Here is a 9,260-nt window from a genome sequence, read left to right on the forward strand (position 1 = left end):
TGTCAACCGAATAAACGTCACTTTACTTATATTATTTTTTGTATCATAAGCTATACTTTACTAATTTATTTTTTTATCTGATATCGGCTGTATATGTGTCACTTTCATCATAAATTGTATGTGTGCGTGTTAACGCTATTTTGGGTGTTCACATATATTTTTTGATTTAGTGTAGGTGTCGTGACGAAAGTTAACCGATACCAACCGAATTTGCGTCAAGCTGCCGCCGCAACGCGACGGTTTTAAATCTAGTTAAAATGAAACTTTACATCGTTAAGCAAAATGCTCCAACTATGAAACTAACAACCTGTTCTTGAAACTCATTTGCAAAATATAGTCCATCAAGGAGATCGATGACCTCCAAGTCTTCAACCATCAACTCCCAACACCAAATTAAGCTTCATATAAAAGCGTATGGATTTTTATAAGATTCGATTAAATTGAAATATTATAACCGGATCATGATCAAAATATCATTGGGCGGCCTAAGTTAAGTGGAAATGATCACTCTTGACTTACAAGATATAAGAGTAACATCTAAATGTTAATATATTATCAAATACAATAACTTTTTTATCTATACTTGGATTTTAAGTCATTGGTCTAATCTATGATTACAGAATAATGACTTCGAATCCATATAAATAGTAAACCATGTTAATGATAGGAGCTTGTGAATGCCACATTCAGTAATGAGACATCTTAATTTCTAAATTTAGCAAGTTCAAGTACACTTGATCAATCAACAAGATACATCTAACTCTCTCTGTATAAAAGGGAGGCACCTCAGGCAATCACACATGTCAATCAGTGCACCGGCTAAGGTCGCCATGTTTCCGATTGGCTAACAATGGGTTGGGTGATATGGGGTTCATGTGGTTCGCCCAAAGCTATTGCCTAACTGCATTTGAAGCCATTCAGGTTGGGACCCCTGTCCAACCCGTCTTGTTGTTTCTGAGCCAAATAAGAGCCCGGCTGAATCAAGGGGCGGTGGGCCAAGCTGCATAAAAGGGTATGGTGTCTTATTACGGGTTAGAACATGCATTTGTATACATAGTTGAAAGAAACCCCAAACCGAGAGGTGTTAAACTTGCAAATATTAAGGATACATGTAATTGTGAGCATGCTATATATCATTGATTGTAACTTAGTTAATAAGAACTTGTATTATGTAGTAATCCAGATAAATGGGATAAAATGTATCAGAAGATGCATCGCAACAATAGCTTTCCTTTTTCTATTTATATTTAAATGCAATGTTGTGAAAATATCGATTAGGCGCTGATTAATGCCAATTAATTTCGATTAATCCCCGATCAATCATGATTAGTCGTTAGTCCCCACCCCACCGCCCGATTGATATTTTTACTGCCATCCCACTTTTTAGAATATAATTTTCAATTTGACAACCCAAATTTAGCATTAAGTTCTTAGCAAATTCATAAACAAAACTTACATCTTTCAGAGGAACCCCTTCTACTTGCGAGTTCATCCTAGTATTTACGGCTTCAAGCTTCATCGACAAGAACTACAACATAAAAAGACATTCGGTATGGTGTCAAATTCATCACTAGTTACCATAAAACACTTCCACTAATTTAGGAAAAATAATCACCTCAACTTGATGTTGCAATGCTTGGATGTAGTTAATTATTTCATCAAGAACAGGTGCTTTTCCTATAACCTGACATTATAATACCAAAACCGATAACTTTAAAAAAAAAATGAGAAGTAACAAAAATAAGCAATTTGAGCAAGCATGTTAACAAGGCAAACTTGACTTTTTGGAATTAAGGAAGTAACCGCTGACTTTTAAATTTTAACTTCTAATAATTTCTATCAATCACAAGAGGGCAAATGTCAAAAAATTAGATTCTCGCGTTGAATCTTGTGCAACGAAGGAAAATCTACTGCAACATTGTTACCGCATTCTCAACCCGTTCTTCATCTGTATCTCTATAATTACACTAAAATACACTACATTTCTCTCTTCTAATTAATTAAATAATATTTTTTACACATTTATCATTACAGTTTTCTATCTTTTCTACTCAAAACTAATCCAACAAATATTAAAAAAATAAATAGGGGCAAACAATGTTTCCCCAAATTTACAAAAAAATCACTACATTTTTCTCTTCACCCTATAATTTACACTTACAAACCACTTATAACATCACCCTATAATTTGCAAACTTCTCTCACATAATTATAGAGGATGGGATAAGAATGCTCTTAATCTCATGTGTCGCATTTTAATTTTAAAGAATAATTTTTTAATTTGCGGGGGCCTATCTTGGCAGATCCTTCAGATCCAATCGGGTTCAATCTCTTGTGCTAGATTCAAACTTGTTACGTAAGATTGGAATCCGTAACACCAAAAGACATTTTTCGCATTCTGGTTGATTTGAAATTATAGAAAGTCAAGGCTAGTTTGTTAATTTTGTCGGTCAAAACGAATATCTTAGTGATTTTCATCATCCTATGCACACCTTGTTGCATCCCGGAACCAAATTTTGCAAGATTTTCATTCTCTCACTAATCTTTTCTCTCCTAGCCTGAAAAAAAAAACGAGTTTAACGTGTTAAAAACATTAAATTCACGGGAAAATAGAAAATAAAAGGGGATTAAATTTATTTTAAGAGTTCAGGAACATTCATTACTCTTTCTGCGAGACTGTGCTATCACTGGCTTCACCTCTTCTTGCTCTAACATGAATATAGTCTTTAGGTGGTTCGGACCGTTTATCGGTTTGACAGCCCGGTTCTTTGTTTACTCGTTTACAATGCAATTTATTCTGCCAAATTCATAATGCAATACGTATAAATGTATAATCCCAATAATCAAATAAAATTGTAAGTCATCACAAAAAGAGACACATCAAAAACTAATGAGCACGCATATTAGAAATTACCAAATCATTGAGGTTACTGGTTGACACAATATTCTTTGAACAATTGTCTTCAATATTGGCGACCCTCCGCTTCCGGCCACGGCATCCTCCATCCTCCATCACCGTGGTCTCATTGACGGAAGAAAAGGGCCAGATAGCGGTTAAAGTGTAAGATGAAGGATTGGCTGCTGAGAAGGAGGTCTCATTGATGATGCAGGGTGGATCCATGAATACAAACAAAGTAAATATGAGTCTTGATCTAAGGGAGAGGATGGAGTCAGTGTCATTTAAATTTTTGGTGTAATCAAATGACAAGGTGGCATTGTGTGGAATACTATGGTTTGATGGGGTTATGTATATGTGTCGTTGTATATAAATTTGTAAATTAGACACGTGATGAATAATTGAATAGAATACTACACTACTTTTTAAAAGGTAAATTGGTTTGATTGGTTCTAACTATCGTCTTTACTCACTTGCGGTCCCAATTAATGAATTAGCTGCTACTGGTCCTAACTTTTAACTTATTTATTCCTAACGGTCCGCGACTAACAGAATTCTAACTTCGTTAGTTTCAGATCGTCGGAAAAACGTTGTTGGCCGGAAAACACACATTTTTTACCGCAACTCAACAATTGTGTCCCAAACATCATGGTAACTTTGTATCATACCTTAAGGAACCTTTTTCTAGTAAAAATCTCAATTATTGAGGTCATCGAAACCCTAGAACCATCGTCGGAATCAGTTGATGGTGCTTAAGTGATGGTGTTGGTTGGCGGTGAGTCAATTCGTGGTGTGCTGGCGGTGTTCAGGTGGTGTTTTCCGGCAAAAAAATTGATTTTCCCAGCCAAAATCGTTTTTTCCGGCGACCTGAAACTAACGGCGTTAGGATTCTGTTAGCCACGGACCGTTAAAAACAAATACATTAAAAGTTGGGACCATCAGTGATCAATTCGTTAGTTGGGACCAGCAATAACCAAAATGCAATAGTTATGACCAATAAAAACCAATTTTTCTTTTAAAAAATATACAATTAAGCAGAACCCGACTGGAAATTTTTAAATCTAAAACATTCAAAACAGTTATTTGGATACTATTTACCTAAACTCTACCCGTAAACATTTTCTTTTTATATATTCTTGTTTTCCTACATTTTTGGGTAGTATAATATCTTCTAAATCACTAATTTATTTCATAAAAGACCTAAGAATATATATGAAAGAATTCAAAAGAAGTGAAATTTAATTTGTATTATGAAAATGGTCATAATGTAAAGTAAACTGATTTTTTATTTAATTAAGAACTCTCTATCATCCATCTTTAAGCATTTATAATACATGTCAAGTTAAAAACACCCCACCAAGCTCTCATAATGTAAGGATTGTCAATGGTATGTAACATATTATTATTATTTAACATAAATCTAACTATATTATTAAGGTTGTTCTCTATGGTGGGCGCATCGAAGCCTCTCCATAGTGTATGTCATCGCCACGTAAGAAACGAAGCTTCGAAGCTATCACACCTCGACCAAAGGCTGTGGAACATGCCAGGGTGCAACGGATTGCCCAAAAACACAACACTATTAAAGTGACAATATTTAATCAACTCATTAATTTTATTCAATCATCAAAGTAACACATATTGTTCATACAAATAATTTAACACCCCGGCTAAAGCGGAATACGCACGAGTGTGACGTACAGATTGCCCAAAACACATTTGACACTATTAAGTGACAATAATATCATTAATTCATTCAAATCCCAAGTACACAAGTTTATCAAATAAACAAATACAAAGTAAAAAAGGAACAAAACAACGTCTTCTTGTTTATTTTTTAAATAACATAACTTCTAGTATTCCTCACCACTTCATCCTCTAATGAAAGTACCTGTAACATATATATAAAATAAAGTCAACTAATTGAATAGTTTGTGAGTTCACACGAGTTTGATACAAGTACAAAAAAACCATACAATTCCATGAAACTTGGTGTAAGTAATAGCGCAAGAAATGTCTTTTCCATTCGGTAACAACCAAATGTACTCAGATCAGGGTCCCTATTCCACTCATAACATTGAGGTCCTGAGTGCATAGAGGGCGTATGATCATCTTATTGAGGAAACCATGAGCAAGTAGTCTTTGAGCAAGTAAGCAAATAAGCACACAAGTCCATATAACGAATTGTAGTTTGTAATAATAAATAAACGAAATTGAATTGTCGATAGGATATATATGCTACCCTCAAAATAGTTAAAAAGGGTAAAAAGGGTGTGTGAGAAACTCACATTTGCAATTGGATGATAACTTGAAAATAAAATGGTAAGCGCGTTATATGAAACCGAACGATCGAATCTCATGAGCTAAAATAATAAAAACACGAGAATTACTAACTAATTATTGGAATAATATATCGGTTTAAAAGTTCATATATTATTGTTTGTATATATACCTTTACACATGTTAACGTATTTTAGTAATTAGGTTTAACGGATTTTAACAAGTTATTAATATAATATTACTTATAAGATGAATAATGAATATAATAATGGTTACGGAATTTTTGCGTTACCGGTATATTTATTTGCTATAAACGTTCTTCGGTTTGAGAATATGTAAGGTTACCACAATATAATATATATATATATATATATATATATATATATATATATATATATTATATATATATATATATCTTACGAGTTTTAACGAACGGTTTGAGTTTTTAATAGTTGGGTTCTTGGTTGAAAAGGTTAAAAAAAACATTCTAAAACAATTGATATTTAACTTAAAAATGATTTTTATTTTTTTATAATGATTTATAAACATATATATATTTATTATAATTAATAAACATGTTTCAAAAATAATATAGAAAAATTGTGCAGTGACCTGGGTTTGAATCCGGGTCTTCATGACCACAGCCAACATACATAACCACTAGACCAAACAGCTTTGTTGTTAACAGGTTAAACAAAATAATTTATAAACATAAGTTCAAGTTCATCTTCTTCCCTTAACCCTAGATGTTCAATTCTCCAAAACCATTCAATGCTTGTTGAGTTAGAGTTAGGGGATTTATTAGTAGGGTCAAAATGAATCAAAACCATGTAAAAACAACCTTGGATGGTGCCGGAAAGTGGATGAACGGTGCTTGGCCGGAATCGGAATCATAAGAACAGATTTGAGGTTATGGGTGGTTTGTTTGTGTAATTTTATGGTTGTAGTTGTTCTAGTATATGGTTAGGGTGCTATTTATTGCTTCAATTGAATCATTCGATGTTAATTACGAGTTATTGCGATTTCATAAAAATTCCGACGGGCTTAGTGATTAATTAGAATTTATTATATCATTAATGACGAAATAAATGGTTTGTTAATGTTTAATATTAGTGGATACAACGCTTGGTGAGATTAACGGACTAAAACGAGAGTTAAAATGGGTGTTTTAGGGGTCGACGGAGTACACACGTCGCCGGAATGGGACGCCGGAAAACCGAGAGGAAGGGGGACGGGACCTGGGTTGGGATATTATTATTATTATTATTATATTTTAATTTAAATACAAATGTTACACTATAAACCCTCAACTATTAAACCTTTATATTTTGGTTTTGTTTTTAACTCTATTTCCACATCGAACCTTGAACTTTGTAATCATACTAAACTTGATAAAACTTTTTATACTTTAATATTTTTGGTTTGTTTACGTTTTATACTTTGATTATTTTATAACCTTTTAAGGCTCAGAGATAAACATTACGAATAAATAATGAACGGAAACAAAACTTAAATCATTGAAATTGATATAAATCGATAACTTTCAAATACGAATATATATTGAAACGACTAAACGGCTTGGCTTAACAAATACAAATACAAATACAAATACAAATATGAAAATTGACAAATGTTACAGGATTCCCTACTTTTGAGAATTTCGTCCCGAAATTAAGTAGAAGAATCCGTAGCAAAAAGATGAGGATACATTGTTCGCATTTGATCTTCTCGTTCCCAAGTGAATTCAGCGCCACGCTTGGATTCCCAACGAACCTTTACCAAAGGTATACGGCTACGTTTAATTTCCTTGTCTTTGCGATCCATGATTTCCACCGGTTTCTCGAAAAAGTGCATTGTCTCATCGATGCGCACTTCATCGAGTGGTACATGGAGATTTCCCTCAGCAAGACATTTCTTCATATTCGAAACATGAAATGTCGGATGAAAGTTAGAAAGTTCTTGAGGAAGTTCGAGTGTGTAAGCAACACTACCAACACGAGCAAGAATCTTGAAAGGTCCAACGAAAAACGAGGAGATAGTTTGCCTTCTTGCCAAAACGATCAACACCTTTTCAAGGAGATACCTTGAGAAGGACAAGGTCACCAACATTAAACTCGAGAGTTCGTTATCGGTTATCGGGCATAACTCTTTTGACGGCTACGAGCGGTTAAGAGGTTTTGTCGGATTGAGCAATTAAATCAGTGGTCTCTTGAACAAGTTCGGGCCGGTGATTTGGGTTTCACCAATTTCACTCCAACAAATAGGTAATCGACATTTATGACTATAGAGTGCTTGGAACGGAGCCATACCGATACTCGAATGAAAACTATTATTGTATGAGAACTCAATCAAGTGGAGATGAGAATCCCAGTTTCCACCAAAATCCATGACACATGACCTAAGCATGTCCTTCGAGCATTTGAATCGTGCGCTCGAACTGCCCATCGATATGAGGATGATAGGCGGTGCTAAGATCCAATCGAGTTCCCAACGCATTTTGAAGCGATGACCAAAAGTGAGATGTAAAACGGCTGTCACGATCGGAAATGATACGCAAAGGTATACCATGACGGCAAACAGTACGCTGAACATAAATCTGAGCGAGTTGATCAACCGAAAACTTTTAGTTGATTGGAATGAAATGTGCGGACTTAGTCAAACGGTCAACAATAACCTAAATACCCGCCGTGACGGTTTCGAGTAAGTCGAGAGCTTGAACACAAAATCCATGGAAATATCTTCCCATTTCCGAACAGGGATGTGTGGTTGAACAAGCAAACCAAACGGTCTTTGATGCTTGGCCTTAACTGTAACAATGTGAAAATTTCGAATTCAAAGTATCAACTTTCCAAAGTCTAGGGACTAAAATTGCCAAATTCCAAAGTTGAGGGTCTAAAATGAAAATTCTTATTTCCTGACCCATCGCGCTACGCGATGAGTCAGAGGAGAGCCCCATCACGTATCGCGATGGGGTACCTGACACATGTTGACACGTGTGCCACGTGGCACACGGTGGCACTGGTTATTGCTACGTGTCAACACGTGGCAGGTCTACGCTGTGAGTCAGCAGACCTATATCGCGATACGCGATAGTTCTGCTGAGGAACCTATCGCGTATCGCGATAGGGACCAATTTTATGTCTATAAATAGCAAGGTCCGGGATTTCATTTTCTCACATCCAAACTCAGCTCTCACTTCTCTATCTAACATCTCACTACATCCCGACAATCGTATACTCGATCCACCTCGATAAACGTGCCATATTTCATCGTAAAGCGTGTCCCGATCCTTCTTTTGTGTACCGACGTTTCCTGGAAGTTTATACCACCCTCCACCAACACTCAATCAAGAAGGTGCTGTTATAATGGCAATGAATCTCGATAAGCGTTTTGTCGAGAATTGAAGTTTGGCGTTATCGATTGACGACCAAAGAGATCAAGCGGCGTTGGAGTGCTGCTCGAGTCCCTGGAGTTTCTATACGCCACTTAAGGTTAGGCGTAATGATGAATTCAATATAATTCAATATTATATTAAAGGCTTAAGCCTTAAGTCGAGAATGTACTCGATACCTCGATAAAAGAAAAGAAAATAAAACATAACAAAGAAATGAATAAAAGATTATTGAATATTGAGATAACATATATATGTGTGTAAGTATATATGTATATATTCTTTGTTATGAAATTATTATTTAATGAATAAGAGTATTCTTAAATAATAAAAGAAAAAGAATACGTTTCTTGGAGAAGAAGAAACGTCGGTTTTTTAATATAAACTAAAGGTTTATAATTTACTTTTAAACTAAAGGTTTCAAGTAAATAAGAATTGAACTAAAGGTTCAATCGAGGATTGAGATATAAGACTAAAGGTCTTAAGCCGGATCGTGTATCCGACTAACAAATATTTATACTCGTAACTATAGGTGCGAGATAAAGAAAGGGAAAGACCCTTGGACGGTGAGTGAAGCCGATCCTAAAGAGACAAGGTGAATACGCCCCCAAACTTTTACTTATTTAAAAATGAGTCAACTTGCTTTATGAAATTGTTTACAAGAAACTATGTGTTTCTAAAACCGTTATGAAT

At 34.9% G+C, this 9,260-nt stretch overlaps 1 pseudogene; it reads right to left on the reverse strand.

Moving 5' to 3' along the window:
* Positions 1-712: 712 nt before the first annotated feature.
* LOC143599629 (transcription factor bHLH79-like) lies at positions 713-3,168 on the reverse strand (annotated as a pseudogene).
* Positions 3,169-9,260: the final 6,092 nt, after the last annotated feature.

Source organism: Bidens hawaiensis, unplaced genomic scaffold, assembly GCF_021521415.1.
Source record: "Bidens hawaiensis isolate Kalapana, Puna unplaced genomic scaffold, B.hawaiensis_p1.1 tig00052444_1, whole genome shotgun sequence".
In the NCBI taxonomy this organism is placed as follows: Eukaryota; Viridiplantae; Streptophyta; class Magnoliopsida; order Asterales; family Asteraceae; genus Bidens; species Bidens hawaiensis.